Raw genomic sequence first — 15,881 nt, 5'->3', positions numbered from 1 at the left:
TAGGAAACACACACACAAGCACACACCTACCTTTGTTGCCTGCAGATGCCTCCTTGGCTGTCCCCAAACGGTATCAAACCAACACCCACGGGAAGCTGTAAGCATAGAGGACATGCCTGCACCCCATTGGACTTACCTGTGTGGGTTAAACCCGGGTTATTTGACAACCTATGGCGGTGATGGTTCTGCTCAGGCAGAGCAGTGCTGATGCTCCTCATAAAGCTGTCGCTGCTGTGAAGGTTCTAGGTGACATCACAAATCCCTATGGTTACATACACAACAAAGCTGGGTTGTTGTTGTTTACACTCTGCAAGGCCTGTGGAAGTGAGTGACATCATAGCACTGTAGTTCTGAGGGTTCTAGATGGATGCAACAATCTCCTGTTGCTTCTATGAAGGCCATAATAGACGACATCACCAAACAGCTCCATAGTCACATACACAGCAAAGGAGAGATGTTGTTTACACCTAGTGATGTCAGTGGTATTGAGTGACATCACAGCACAGTGCTAAGGCTCCTGGGCCTGGACACAGCAGCGGCTGCAATATCTCAACGGAGAATACGTTTATATATATGTGTGTGTGTGCGCGTATATATATATATATATATATATATATATATATATATATATATATTTCTCCGCCGAAATCACTTTTAAACCCATTTCCACCTTTTTTTCCCTTCTCTTCCTCTTACTTTTTTTTCACGTTTTTTAACGTTTTTCTCCTTTTCGCCTCTTTTCTGGGCGTATTATTCTTCTTTTTCTTCTTTTTTTTCGTCTAATGCATACCCCATCAGTGCAGCAATGCTTATTCAATACCGCCAGCAGATGGAGACACTGGGGGATAATTTTCTAAGGATTTATACTGATTTTTCCTGTCTGAATTTGTCGCACAGAAAGTTGCAGGCCAAATATGTGTGACATTTCTGCGACTTTAGCTTCTAGAGCATTTTTACAACATTATACATAGGTGCTGAATACATAAAAAGCGACTGTTCAGCGACAGACAAGTCGCATCGGCTGAAAGTAGGCCAGAATGTCAGTCCATGTTGGAGCAGGTTTAGATACAGTCTAAAGTATAGATCTCAAAGTCTGTGCACAGAATTTAGCAAGGGCCTCGCACCTTCTGATGCATCAGGTAGGTGCACAATAGCATAGCCTAACCCTCTGTACTTTGGTCTATATTGATGCGGGACATAGACAGCCAGCTGATGACCAATCCATTAGTGCAATGGATGGCTGGAAGCATTTGTCTTTGCCTTTGCAATACCACAGAAGCAATGCATGGTCAATGTACAGCAATGACACACCTGTGTGAACAGCCAGGAGACCCCCCCCCCCCATGTTATGTTACATAGTTACATAGTTAGTACGGTCGAAAAAAGACATATGTCCATCAAGTTCAACCAGGGAATTAAGGGGTAGGGGTGTGGCGCGATATTGGGGAAGGGATGAGATTTTATATTTCTTCATAAGCATTAATCTTATTTTGTCAATTAGGAACATTCAGCACCCACCCGCTATCAAGGCAGCTGCCTATCATGTCATGCCCTACCTGCACAGGTGTGCTGGCTACTCAAATGATCCAATTAAGGAGGCCATTTAGTCAGCAGCAGCAGAAGTCCTGTGCCTGGACGCTCCAACAGCGGCCAGACACAAGCAGAAGCAGAAGCAGCAGAAGCAGCAGCAGCACCACCTTTTGTTTTTTGGCTGCAGCAGCAGCAAGGCCCACAGGGCTGGCTAGCTGGCTAGCCAGCAAGCAGGTAGCAATGAAAGTAGGAATCTTTCTTTTTAACCCTGTAAGGGGGTGGTGCACTGTACCCGAAGATACTGCCATATCGGGTCAATGCATAGGGCGACGGAAGCAAGCTTCGAAATCGGCCCCCGTTCTCAAAAATCCATTTAATATATGGTCCCCAGATAGGGGACGTATCAGATATTAAACTGATAAGAACAGATTTTTTTTTTTTTTTTTTTTTTTTTTTTTTTTCCTCAGTTACAGACTATTGTTTGAACGATCATCAGGTCTCCTACCAGGACTCGTCACTTAAAACAATGTCTGAAAAAACATCATGCGGAAAGACAAAAAAAAGGGAACCGAGGGTCAAGAACTTAAAACCAAAAGGTGAAAGCTGAAGGAAAACAAAAACATTTAAAAAACAAAACATAAACTGGTCAGACTTACAGTTTCCACCATTGGGTATATTTCCAGATCTTTTCAGCATTGTCTTCTCCCATTCTCTTCCTATCTAATAAATATGCAATAAAAAGTCTTCCGAGCAACAACCTCCTACATTCACTTGGAGAAATGGAAACATTTTTAAAAACAAGCAAATTCCTGGAGTCCCATAAAACTTCTTTAAAAACAGAAAAAATTATCCAAGTAACACGTGCATCATTCTTCATGTTAAAGTCCTGACCGATAAAAATTTTCTCAAAAGTAAAATCATTAAAACCCATAAGTGCAATAAAAAATCTTGTTAAAAGCCTAAAAACTTCCTTGGCATAAAAACAGTCCCACCACAAATGTACAATATCTTCTTTACCTCCACAACCCTCTCTTGGACACTGTTCACTCACTCTTATTCCTCTTCCTCTTAAAAACACTCGAGTTGGGAGGCAACCATGGTAAGACATCCATACCACATCTTTTTGTCTATTTGATAAACCAAAGGAATTAAAAAGGCTCCAAATCTTAACTGACTGTGCAATATTACAGAATGGTACTTCATTAAATTTTTCACTCTTTCTCAACTCATATTCTATTTTCTTCTTTTCAGGTTTCCCCAAGGAGCTCAAATTAAACTGATCATTGAAAGACCGAAGAACCACATAAAAGGTAGGTATAATCAGCGCCATTGGTTTCCTCAGATCCCTCTCACACCAGCCCCACTTAGAAAACAACCATCCTGCTAAATATTTACACATATCAGCTGTTTTACTATTGCACTGGATCGTCTTGAAAATTAAAAGAAAATAGTGTAACTTTAAAAACAAATCAATATTTGGAAAGTCATATCCACCATTCTTTACAGTACTCATTACCTTCTCTCTTTTCATTTTTTCCATTTTGGATCCCCAAAAGAAAACAAAAAGTCTTCTTGTTGTCTTCCTCATCCAAAGCTTACCAGGTGGAAAAACCATCGCAGTATATAAAAGTAAAGGTAAAATCACAGTCTTAATAACAAGTACTTTCCCTTTAAGGGATAAACTCCTCAATTTCCAAAAATTCAATTTCTTTTCAATTTTACTGTCCAGCTTGTTGTAAGTCTCTGTCCCTTTAAGATTCTTTTCAAAAATGACCCCTAAAACTTCCACATTCTCCTTTATCTCTACTCCATCCACCAACACATCTTCGCATTTCCCAAAATTCACCAAATGACATTTGCCCCAGTTTACACACATTCCGGCCACACAGCAAAAAATTTGAATATGCAAATTCACTCTATTCAAATCTGCTTTTGAAGTACATGTAAACACAACATCATCCATGTAGCTTAAAACCTTAAGATCACTCCCACCACTGCCAGGTATAAAAACTCCTTTAACACATTTGTCTTTCTGAACATTCTTTAACAAGGCCTCTATTACACAGATGAAAAGGATTGGGGAGAGTGGGCAACCCTGCCGAACCCCTGATAAAATCTTAAAAGCAGGACCAACATGGCCATTCATTAAAACTTGTCCAGTAACACCATTATATAACCCTTTAATAACATGTAATAACTTCATTGGGATCCCCATATGTTTTAGGGCCATAAACATAAATTTGTGTGCGACTTTATCATAGGCCTTCTCGAAATCCACTGACTCGACAAAAAGAGGCACCTTATTAAAATTACAATAATAAATAACATCCCTTAAAATCAATAAATTATCAGTAATTCTTCTCCCGGGTACAGCACATACTTGGTAATTATCTACCATATGGCCAATAATATTCCTAAGCCTGTTTGCAACAATTTTAGCAATAATTTTATAGTCACTGTTTAACAATAAAATTGGTCTCCAATTTTTTATATCACGTTCGTCACCTTTCTTATGTATTAGTGTGATAATTCCCTTCTTCATTGAATCAGCTAAAATCCCAAACTTAAAAACATATTGCACAACCCGAGTAAAAACATCTTTTAAAAGAGGCCAAAATACAACATAAAACTCAGCTGGAAGGCCGTCACTACCAGGGGTTTTACCTTTTGCCATTCCATTCAGCGCCATTCTAATTTCATTTTCACTAACATCTTCCACCAAAAAAACTTTCTCCTCATCTGGAATTTGATCCTCTAAAATGTTACAGTAGTCTTCCATTTCATTAATAGCAGCTTTACTTTCATTACTAAAAAGTGTTTCATAAAATTTACAAACCTCCTCCTCCATCTCCCTACCAACCACCTCACCACTTGAGGTTAAAACCGACTTAAAGACCCCCTTTGGCTTAAAACACTTTTTAAAAAAATATCGACTACATTGTTCATTCTCCTCCAAATGTTGCACCTTAGCCCTGTAAACAATATTCCTTCCTCTTTCCTTCAACCTTGTCTTCATCTCTTCCTTAATTTCACAAATTTCAGCATCCACCTCTAGACCAGCGTTCTTAAACTTAAAGAGAGTCTCCAACTGTGAAACTAAAGTCTCATCTCTCCGCCTCTTCTCCTGTGCTCTCTTAATGCAAACAGACTTAAAATAACCAGCAAAGTTCACTTTAGCCCAATCCCACCAGTCTAAAATATTTTTAAAACAGTCATGTTTAGCAGCACAGGATAAAAATATATTTTTAAAACCTGCCATTACCTCCTCTTCTTCAAGTAAACTCACATTCAACTTCTAGAGTCCCCTACCAAAGGCAATGGACTCTGAGATGCTTATTTCAGCAGATAAAATTTTATGATCTGAGAAAATCGACATCATCTGATTACACCGGGCCACCTTCATCCCTTCAGACACAAAAATATAATCTATTCGGGATTTACAGTGACCACTATCCGATACATATGTATATCTATCATCAGTGTCAATCATCAGTCCAGCATCTATATAGTGTAAGTCTTGTACTAATTGATTTAAAGCATTAGAGGTAATGTCAGTTCGGACTTCAGCAGCACTCTCACGGTCATTAACAGTACGGATACAGTTAAAATCACCAGCCACTATAGTACTTTCCCGACCAGGGATAAAAAACTTCAAGGACTCTAAAAAAACCAACCGCTCTTTCTTCTCTGCTGGGGCATATACGTTAAAAACTCTAATCCTCTGGTCTAAAAACTCAAAGTTTAAAACCATGCAACGGCCTGGTATTAAAATCTGGCAATTTAAAACTTTGATATTGTTATTTTTGATTAAAAAACCAACTCCTTCATTCTTGTTATCCGTACTAGTTGACCAAAAAGATTGTCCCATCCTCCACTCATCAGCATAAGGTGCAGATTTAATTGCACACTCCTGTAAACATATTATATCAGCTCTCACATTCTCCAACACCTCAAAAATAGCAGCTCTTCTTACTTCTGATCCAATACTCCTGACATTAAGGGTTGTTAAGATAAGAGTCATAATAACTAAAATGAATAAAATCAAAACTTTAATATCCATCATAGTTAAAAATTACTGCTCTGACTCTCAACTTTCCTTAAAACATTTTCATAACAATCAGGCGACCCTGGATCAGAGTCCCTGTCCATTTCAACTCCTCTTCCAACCACTGGGTCCTCTTGATCCCCAGTCCAACTTCCTTTTTTACTTCTTTTACTTTCCACCCCCACCTCATCCTCCTCATCACTGCTGACAAATCTCTGAGCAGGTGTAAGGGACTTCTCAGGTGACTGCACATTTTCTTGGAATTCCATTCCCTCCTCCTCCCCCACAACAGGGTCTGGACATTCCACATCACCACTCATGCTTCCACAAGGAAAAACATCTCCATACACAGTTTCAATCTTCTTGACCTCCACCCCCTTTGCACATGTTATTTCACTTGTGGAGACCACTTTCTTATACTCCTGTTCAACCACCACACTTGTCTCCACAAAAGCCTCTTTAATCACATCCACCTGAGCAACAACATTTTTAACAATCGTACCACCTGCGCTCCTCCCGACTTCACATTCCCCCTCCACATTAGATTTTTCACCTCCATCCACACCTCCATCCACACCTGTGGCTTCTGAAAAAGACCTCCTTCCCATTCCCTGTTCATTGCTCTGTCCACCTTTACTTCCAGCCGCATCAGCATAACTCCTTCTCTTGTACCATAAGTGACATCCTCTTGCCAAATGGGAATTACTCCCACAAATATCACAAGTCTTTTCCTCAACGCAAAAACTTGTTTCATGCCCAGTCTTGCCACAGTTCCTACAAACAACACCCTTCACAGGACATGCGTCCTGCACGTGGCCATATGCTTGACATTTGCGGCAAAACTGAAGCTGCCCCTCATAAAAACAAAAACCACGCTCTCCTCCAATGGAAAAAACTTGAGGAATACTCTTAATTCCCTCCTCCATAGACTCATCCTTCTTGAACTTCACAACATATTTCCTTTTACAGTTAAAAAAACCATGTCTGTTCTTTAGTTTTCCAAAAAACTTCACTTCTTCACAATAACGATAAAGAAAATTTGTTAACATTGAGTCTGTAACTTTGGGATTGTACATATGTACGATGACCACTTTCTCTGTACTCAGAAACAAAGGCTCTACTTTAACTTTCCTCATAATATCCGGCTCATTCTTTCTCTTCATTCCTTCCAGGTCCTTGTAGACCCTCTGACAAATCTCGGAATTAACAAATGTAACATCATAAATACCCTGTCTAGGGAAATCTTGCATTGCAAATACATCTGTTACCTTTAGGTACTGGAGCCTGCGTAGAATCTCCAGCACAATCTGGTCCAGGCCAACCGTTCCCCGATGTTCCGTTGGGACGAAAATCCTGACCGTGTCTTCCATTCCGCGAATCCTCTCTCCTCCACTCATTTTTGCAGGCGATGAAACCCACTATCGCAACTCCGAAATAACCCAGGGCCCCCCGCAAAGAGGGCCCCGATCACCACCCCCTTCAACTCCTAACCCGCCCGGTAAACCGCACGGGATCGAAGCCAAAAGGCCGAGAAGCGATAACCGTGAAAGGGGCGGGCCCAACAAGGTGCCCTTCATGGGCACTATCACTGCTTGCTGTCAGGGAGGCTGCCAGACAATTTTCCATGCACACTCTGGGCTGGGGGGCAGTCAACCACCAGTACACACAGCAGAACCTAAACCCATACCATTATTGCTAAGCAGCAAGACAGGGGCCCATTGCACTCCCACGGGGCCTTTTTAAATGCAATCCATAACCCGGATTTGCCAGGAACCCTTCTTACTCCTCCTACTTGCATGTGACACTGGGCTTAGGATCTGCATAGGAAACACACACACAAGCACACACCTACCTTTGTTGCCTGCAGATGCCTCCTTGGCTGTCCCCAAACGGTATCAAACCAACACCCACGGGAAGCTGTAAGCATAGAGGACATGCCTGCACCCCATTGGACTTACCTGTGTGGGTTAAACCCGGGTTATTTGACAACCTATGGCGGTGATGGTTCTGCTCAGGCAGAGCAGTGCTGATGCTCCTCATAAAGCTGTCGCTGCTGTGAAGGTTCTAGGTGACATCACAAATCCCTATGGTTACATACACAACAAAGCTGGGTTGTTGTTGTTTACACTCTGCAAGGCCTGTGGAAGTGAGTGACATCATAGCACTGTAGTTCTGAGGGTTCTAGATGGATGCAACAATCTCCTGTTGCTTCTATGAAGGCCATAATAGACGACATCACCAAACAGCTCCATAGTCACATACACAGCAAAGGAGAGATGTTGTTTACACCTAGTGATGTCAGTGGTATTGAGTGACATCACAGCACAGTGCTAAGGCTCCTGGGCCTGGACACAGCAGCGGCTGCAATATCTCAACGGAGAATACGTTTATATATATGTGTGTGTGTGCGCGTATATATATATATATATATATATATATATATATATTTCTCCGCCGAAATCACTTTTAAACCCATTTCCACCTTTTTTTCCCTTCTCTTCCTCTTACTTTTTTTCACGTTTTTTTACGTTTTTCTCCTTTTCGCCTCTTTTCTGGGCGTATTATTCTTCTTTTTCTTCTTTTTTTTCGTCTAATGCATACCCCATCAGTGCAGCAATGCTTATTCAATACCGCCAGCAGATGGAGACACTGGGGGATAATTTTCTAAGGATTTATACTGATTTTTCCTGTCTGAATTTGTCGCACAGAAAGTTGCAGGCCAAATATGTGTGACATTTCTGCGACTTTAGCTTCTAGAGCATTTTTACAACATTATACATAGGTGCTGAATACATAAAAAGCGACTGTTCAGCGACAGACAAGTCGCATCGGCTGAAAGTAGGCCAGAATGTCAGTCCATGTTGGAGCAGGTTTAGATACAGTCTAAAGTATAGATCTCAAAGTCTGTGCACAGAATTTAGCAAGGGCCTCGCACCTTCTGATGCATCAGGTAGGTGCACAATAGCATAGCCTAACCCTCTGTACTTTGGTCTATATTGATGCGGGACATAGACAACCAGCTGATGACCAATCCATTAGTGCAATGGATGGCTGGAAGCATTTGTCTTTGCCTTTGCAATACCACAGAAGCAATGCATGGTCAATGTACAGCAATGACACACCTGTGTGAACAGCCAGGAGACCCCCCCCCCCCCCATGTTATGTTACATAGTTACATAGTTAGTACGGTCGAAAAAAGACATATGTCCATCAAGTTCAACCAGGGAATTAAGGGGTAGGGGTGTGGCGCGATATTGGGGAAGGGATGAGATTTTATATTTCTTCATAAGCATTAATCTTATTTTGTCAATTAGGAACATTCAGCACCCACCCGCTATCAAGGCAGCTGCCTATCATGTCATGCCCTACCTGCACAGGTGTGCTGGCTACTCAAATGATCCAATTAAGGAGGCCATTTAGTCAGCAGCAGCAGAAGTCCTGTGCCTGGACGCTCCAACAGCGGCCAGACACAAGCAGAAGCAGAAGCAGCAGAAGCAGCAGCAGCACCACCTTTTGTTTTTTGGCTGCAGCAGCAGCAAGGCCCACGGGGCTGGCTAGCTGGCTAGCCAGCAAGCAGGTAGCAATGAAAGTAGGAATCTTTCTTTTTAACCCTGTAAGGGGGTGGTGCACTGTACCCGAAGATACTGCCATATCGGGTCAATGCATAGGGCGACGGAAGCAAGCTTCGAAATCAGCCCCCGTTCTCAAAAATCCATTTAATATATGGTCCCCAGATAGGGGACGTATCAGATATTAAACTGATAAGAACAGATTTTTTTTTTTTTTTTTTTTTTTTTATAAACCTTCAGGTTTAGACTAAACACCACTTAGATAACGCGTCATTTTTGACTCATGGTAAAGTCTAACTCATCATTAGGTCATTCTTTATTTGTTCAAAGCAAATTCAAAACAAATTCAAATACCATCACCATTACACCCTTACAACATGTCTCCACTTCAAAAATTTCCATATCCCCTCTGCATCTATTTCACCTAATTTCTTTTTATCACGTAAATAAACGGTGTACAACCTATCCAGAATCATTCTTAAACTTCCTTCCACAGTCACATCTTTTCTCTTAAACACATATAAATTTCTAACATCCCACAAGACTTCCTTCACAATCGCCAACAACACAAACAACACCCTTTCATTCTTTCTTCCAATCATACTAAGACCAAACATCACAACCTCATATGAGAACCTATTTATCCCAGTCAACTCCTTACACAACGGACCTATCCCTCTCCATACATTCTGAGCCATGTCACAATTCCAAATCACATGCATCACACTTTCAACCCCACTACAATCTTCCCTCGGACATATTTCACTCCTTCCAATACCTCTATTCCTTTGGAACTCTCTTACTGGTAGGGCTCCATGCAAACACTGCCATCCTATCTCTCTCTGTCTATTTGATATTCCATCTGTCATTAAACTCTTCCACACCTTAGACACATCCTGGCCTCTTACCATATTAATCGGACACTCCACCTCACTTGCGGCGACATACCCAAACACATTCTTCTTACTTTCAAACAACTCCTTTCTCACACCAATCAACCTATAACTCTCCAAAAACTTTTCCACATACAAATACCAACTCGGGCACACAAACGCATAAGGCACTCTCAAATCTCTCTCCAGCCAACCTAATTTGCATAACACACGCCCACCTAAATATCTCAACATACATGCAAAATTCTTTTCTCCTCTCATCATCCTTCTAACCGCAAACACCACATTCACCCCCAAATACACATCTAGATTTGGAAATCCCATTCCACCCTTACTACCATCCTTCATCACAACTTCTCTCCTCACTCTTTCCACTTTTGTACCCCAAAAAAACACAAACAAAATTCTTTTTAACTTCCTTAAAACCATATAACTTGGCGGAAACACTATTGCCACATACAATAAAATAGGCAATATTACACTTTTCACAACCAGCACTTTCCCAACCATAGACAAATCTCTCAACCTCCAAAGACTCAATTTTTTGGACACTCTCTTCTCTACATCATCCCAACTTTCTCTCCCATCCAATCTTTCATCCATTTTAACACCTAAAACCTGAATACCACCTTCAATATTCTTCATACCCACATCCTCACTTCCTTGCATACTACCAAAACATTTATACTCACTTTTGTCCCAATTCACCTTAAACCCAGACGCTCCACAAAACAATCCAACTAGTAACTTTGCCCTTCTCATAACAGCCACAGACTCTCCCAAAATACACACATCATCCATGTAGGCCAAAACTTTGACTTCTCTCCCACCACTCCCTGGAATTTTTAACCCTCTAACACACTTATCCCGCCGCAACATCTCTAATAATGGCTCCATAGCACATATAAAAGCCATAGGGGACAACGGACAACCCTGCCTTACACCAGAACATACTTTCACCTTCTCAGACATCCAACCATTTATCAAAACCTTACTATATACTCCATCATACAGCATCCTTACAACATTAACAAAATCACCCGGGAATCCCATTCTCACTAATACTCTAAACAAAAACCTATGTGACAGACGATCAAACGCCTTTTCAAAATCTATCGACATCACTCTAACCTCCTGTTTCCTACTCATACTATCCCATAACAAATCTCTCAACAAACACAAATTTTCATTTATTCTTCTCCCAGGCACTCCACACACTTGTTCTTCTTCAATCACCTGCTCAACCACATCTCTCATCCTATTTGTAATTATTTTAGCAAACACCTTATAATCTACATTCAACAAAGTTATCGGCCTCCAATTCCTCACATCATTCACATCACCTTTCTTATAAATCAACACAACCACTCCACTCTTCATACTTTCCACCATTCTCTCATTCCTCCACATATACCTATACACTTCCACCAAATCATCCTTCACAACATCCCAAATCCAAGCATAAAATTCAACAGGTAACCCATCCTCTCCAGGCGTTTTATTTCTTGACATACTATCCGCAGTCCTCTTCACTTCCTCCTCTCCAATCTCTCTCATCAGAGTCCCATATTCACTACCATCCACCCTCTTATCAAGCACTCTCAACACTTCATCCTGCAAGTCCTCTTCACAATCTTTTACCGCATACAACTCTTCATAAAAATTTTTAACCACTCCCAACACAGCTTTACCTTTAACCAGACAGCCATCATCATCATACACTCTTACCATATCCTCTCTCTTCCCAATAACTTTTTTAAAGAAATATCTCGAACATTTCTCATCTTTCTCTAACTTATCAAGTTTTGCTTGATACATCAACTCTTTACCTTTCTCATTCAACCAATTTTTTAGATCACTCTTCACAACCTCAATCTGCTCACCCACACTCCAGCCATACTTCTTTAACTTATTGAGAAACACCAATCTTTTATTCAACCATTCATACTTCTTCTTCCTCCCAGCATTCCGCTTATATCCCTCTCTTTTAAAGAAAACTTTTGTTTGACCCTTAACCCATTCCCACCAACACAATATATCAGGAAAATCATTCTTTTTCTTACACCAACCCCTATACTTATTAACATATCTATCATACACTCCTTCCACTTCCAACAATTTAACATTTAATTTCCATACACCCCTCCCACTCACACAATCTGCATCCAATACTAACTCACAACACACATACTCATGATCTGAATATCCTACTTTTTCTTGCATATAATTCTTACATAACACACCCTTAGACACAAAACACATATCAAGTCTGGAACTATGACTTCCACTATCAGAATAATATGTATCTAACAAAGGACACACTCCACACGCTTCAGCCACATCCTTTAACTTAAAGTCACACACCATACTTTTAAGAATATTCCCAGATACATCCACATTCCCCTCAATTTCACAATTGAAATCCCCCACCCACACCAAAGGTATTTTACCCGGCAGAAACCTCTTAATTACCTCCAACAACCCCACCCGCTCCTCCCTCCTTACCGGCGCATACACATTTATCAACCTAAATTTAACCCCCTGCACCTTAACCTCCACCATGATACACCTCCCCTCCTCTATTACCACATAACTACAAACTTCAAACTTAAAGCTCTTAAAAAGCACCCCTACCCCATCATTCCTATTATGCCCAGACACCGACCAAACAGCAGGACCATAAGCCCATTCTCCCTTCCCCGGAATATCATTTAGCCCACATTCCTGCAAACAAATAATGTCCGCTTTTTTCCCTGCCAAGTCCTCCAAAATTACTGTCCTTCTTACTTTACTTCTAAAGACTCTAACGTTTATAGAACCGACTAAAAAAGACATACCACCATCTTAACAACCCTAAGGAAGAATTTGACAGAAAAGAAGAAAGTTATTTAAGTAGCTTTCCTCAGCGGTGTGGGAGAAGCTTCTCCCGCAGAGCACGCATCCATGTCGCTCTCAGATAGCGGTTGATACCGATTGTCCGTAGCCACCAGCGTCGACTCCATCTGTCCACCAGAAAGCTTCCTGGCCGTCTTCTTGGGGGGACGAAAAAGATCAAAGTCATCCTCTCTCTCTCTATGTCTCTCCTCACGGTCTTCACCCTCAGAAGAAGACCACTCTTCAATTTGCGGCGACTCCTCAGCCGGGGGACTGGGAGCATCCTCAATCTCCCCTTCTTCCACTTGCACCGCCATTTGCTCCTCCTCCACCACCACTTGCTCCTCCACCACCTTCACTTGCTCCTCTACCACCACAGGACTCTGTACCTCTCCAATAATAACGCTCTCTCTTGCAGGAACCACTGCAGCCGCAGCTGCAGCTGCCCTCCTCCTCTCCACCATTTCCTCTTCCATTCTCCTCTCCTCCTCCCTCCTCTTCAACACTGGACAGTTCTTGTACACATGGCCAGCTTCCCCACATAGGTCACAGGTCCTCGGGTGTGGACATGCACCCGCCTCATGCCCCGGTTGCTTACAGTTCCTGCATTTCTTACTGCCAGGGCAGGCCTCCTTCACATGTCCAAACAATAGACAATTTCTACAGAAAGATGGCTGTCCGTAGTAATAGAGATAACCTCTGAAACCAGCAATGGTAAAGTTCGCCGGAGGGTGCTTAACGCCTCCAATGCAATCTCCATCAAGCCGCAACTTCACAAAGAACTTATACGTGCCATTAAATACACCAATGCTGCTTGTCTGCTTAGTACCACCAGCAATAGACTCACAATAGATGCTCAAGAAGTTCTTAATCATAGAGACATCAACAAACGGATTGTACATGTGGATAAACAAAGTCTTTGTCCCCATTTCAAAAAGGGGATAAAAGGACACATCCCGCAAAACCTCACTTCCACTGTTCCGTTTTAAGCACTCATAAAAGTTCTGGCAGTCAGCATCATATAAGAAGGACACGTCATAAATACCTTGGCGCTTGTTCTCCTGGACACAAAAGAGGTCGCTCAAGGAAAATCCTGCCAGTCGCTCCACAATGGTATGGCCGATGTATTCAATGCTGTTTCTTAGACGATCCGTGGTTAGCACCTTGATGCGTACGGTCTTCTCCACTGCAGACATGTTGGATCCAGCCATCTTTCCAAATCTGTCGGTAACGAGTACCACAGTCTTGATCACCTACGCAGCTAGTCGCGGCGCAGTTCACTCGCACCCTCAGCGCCGACCGAGGCAATAAACCCCGATCTTAGCCAAAAGGCCGAGAAGCGATAACCGTGAAAGGGGCGGGCCCAACAAGGTGCCCTTCATGGGCACTATCACTGCTTGCTGTCAGGGAGGCTGCCAGACAATTTTCCATGCACACTCTGGGCTGGGGGGCAGTCAACCACCAGTACACACAGCAGAACCTAAACCCATACCATTATTGCTAAGCAGCAAGACAGGGGCCCATTGCACTCCCACGGGGCCTTTTTAAATGCAATCCATAACCCGGATTTGCCAGGAACCCTTCTTACTCCTCCTACTTGCATGTGACAGTGGGCTTAGGATCTGCATAGGAAACACACACACAAGCACACACCTACCTTTGTTGCCTGCAGATGCCTCCTTGGCTGTCCCCAAACGGTATCAAACCAACACCCACGGGAAGCTGTAAGCATAGAGGACATGCCTGCACCCCATTGGACTTACCTGTGTGGGTTAAACCCGGGTTATTTGACAACCTATGGCGGTGATGGTTCTGCTCAGGCAGAGCAGTGCTGATGCTCCTCATAAAGCTGTCGCTGCTGTGAAGGTTCTAGGTGACATCACAAATCCCTATGGTTACATACACAACAAAGCTGGGTTGTTGTTGTTTACACTCTGCAAGGCCTGTGGAAGTGAGTGACATCATAGCACTGTAGTTCTGAGGGTTCTAGATGGATGCAACAATCTCCTGTTGCTTCTATGAAGGCCATAATAGACGACATCACCAAACAGCTCCATAGTCACATACACAGCAAAGGAGAGATGTTGTTTACACCTAGTGATGTCAGTGGTATTGAGTGACATCACAGCACAGTGCTAAGGCTCCTGGGCCTGGACACAGCAGCGGCTGCAATATCTCAACGGAGAATACGTTTATATATATGTGTGTGTGTGCGCGTATATATATATATATATATATATATATATATATATATATATATATATATTTCTCCGCCGAAATCACTTTTAAACCCATTTCCACCTTTTTTTCCCTTCTCTTCCTCTTACTTTTTTTTCACGTTTTTTTACGTTTTTCTCCTTTTCGCCTCTTTTCTGGGCGTATTATTCTTCTTTTTCTTCTTTTTTTTCGTCTAATGCATACCCCATCAGTGCAGCAATGCTTATTCAATACCGCCAGCAGATGGAGACACTGGGGGATAATTTTCTAAGGATTTATACTGATTTTTCCTGTCTGAATTTGTCGCACAGAAAGTTGCAGGCCAAATATGTGTGACATTTCTGCGACTTTAGCTTCTAGAGCATTTTTACAACATTATACATAGGTGCTGAATACATAAAAAGCGACTGTTCAGCGACAGACAAGTCGCATCGGCTGAAAGTAGGCCAGAATGTCAGTCCATGTTGGAGCAGGTTTAGATACAGTCTAAAGTATAGATCTCAAAATCTGTGCACAGAATTTAGCAAGGGCCTCGCACCTTCTGATGCATCAGGTAGGTGCACAATAGCATAGCCTAACCCTCTGTACTTTGGTCTATATTGATGCGGGACATAGACAGCCAGCTGATGACCAATCCATTAGTGCAATGGATGGCTGGAAGCATTTGTCTTTGCCTTTGCAATACCACAGAAGCAATGCATGGTCAATGTACAGCAATGACACACCTGTGTGAACAGCCAGGAGACCCCCCCC

At 42.1% G+C, this 15,881-nt stretch overlaps 1 non-coding gene and 1 pseudogene across 1 annotated transcript; both read right to left on the bottom strand.

Moving 5' to 3' along the window:
- Positions 1–1,806: 1,806 nt before the first annotated feature.
- LOC130301145 (U2 spliceosomal RNA) lies at positions 1,807–2,008 on the bottom strand (annotated as a pseudogene).
- A 7,186-nt stretch (positions 2,009–9,194) lies between these two features.
- LOC130301144 (U2 spliceosomal RNA) lies at positions 9,195–9,381 on the bottom strand. Its single transcript, XR_008851836.1, has one exon. It is a non-coding gene; the product is annotated as a U2 spliceosomal RNA (small nuclear RNA).
- Between the last annotated feature and the right edge of the window lie 6,500 nt (positions 9,382–15,881).

Source organism: Hyla sarda, unplaced genomic scaffold (genome assembly GCF_029499605.1).
Source record: "Hyla sarda isolate aHylSar1 unplaced genomic scaffold, aHylSar1.hap1 scaffold_1111, whole genome shotgun sequence".
NCBI lineage: Eukaryota > Metazoa > Chordata > Amphibia > Anura > Hylidae > Hyla > Hyla sarda.
This window is presented reverse-complemented; position numbering and strand designations above follow the sequence as displayed.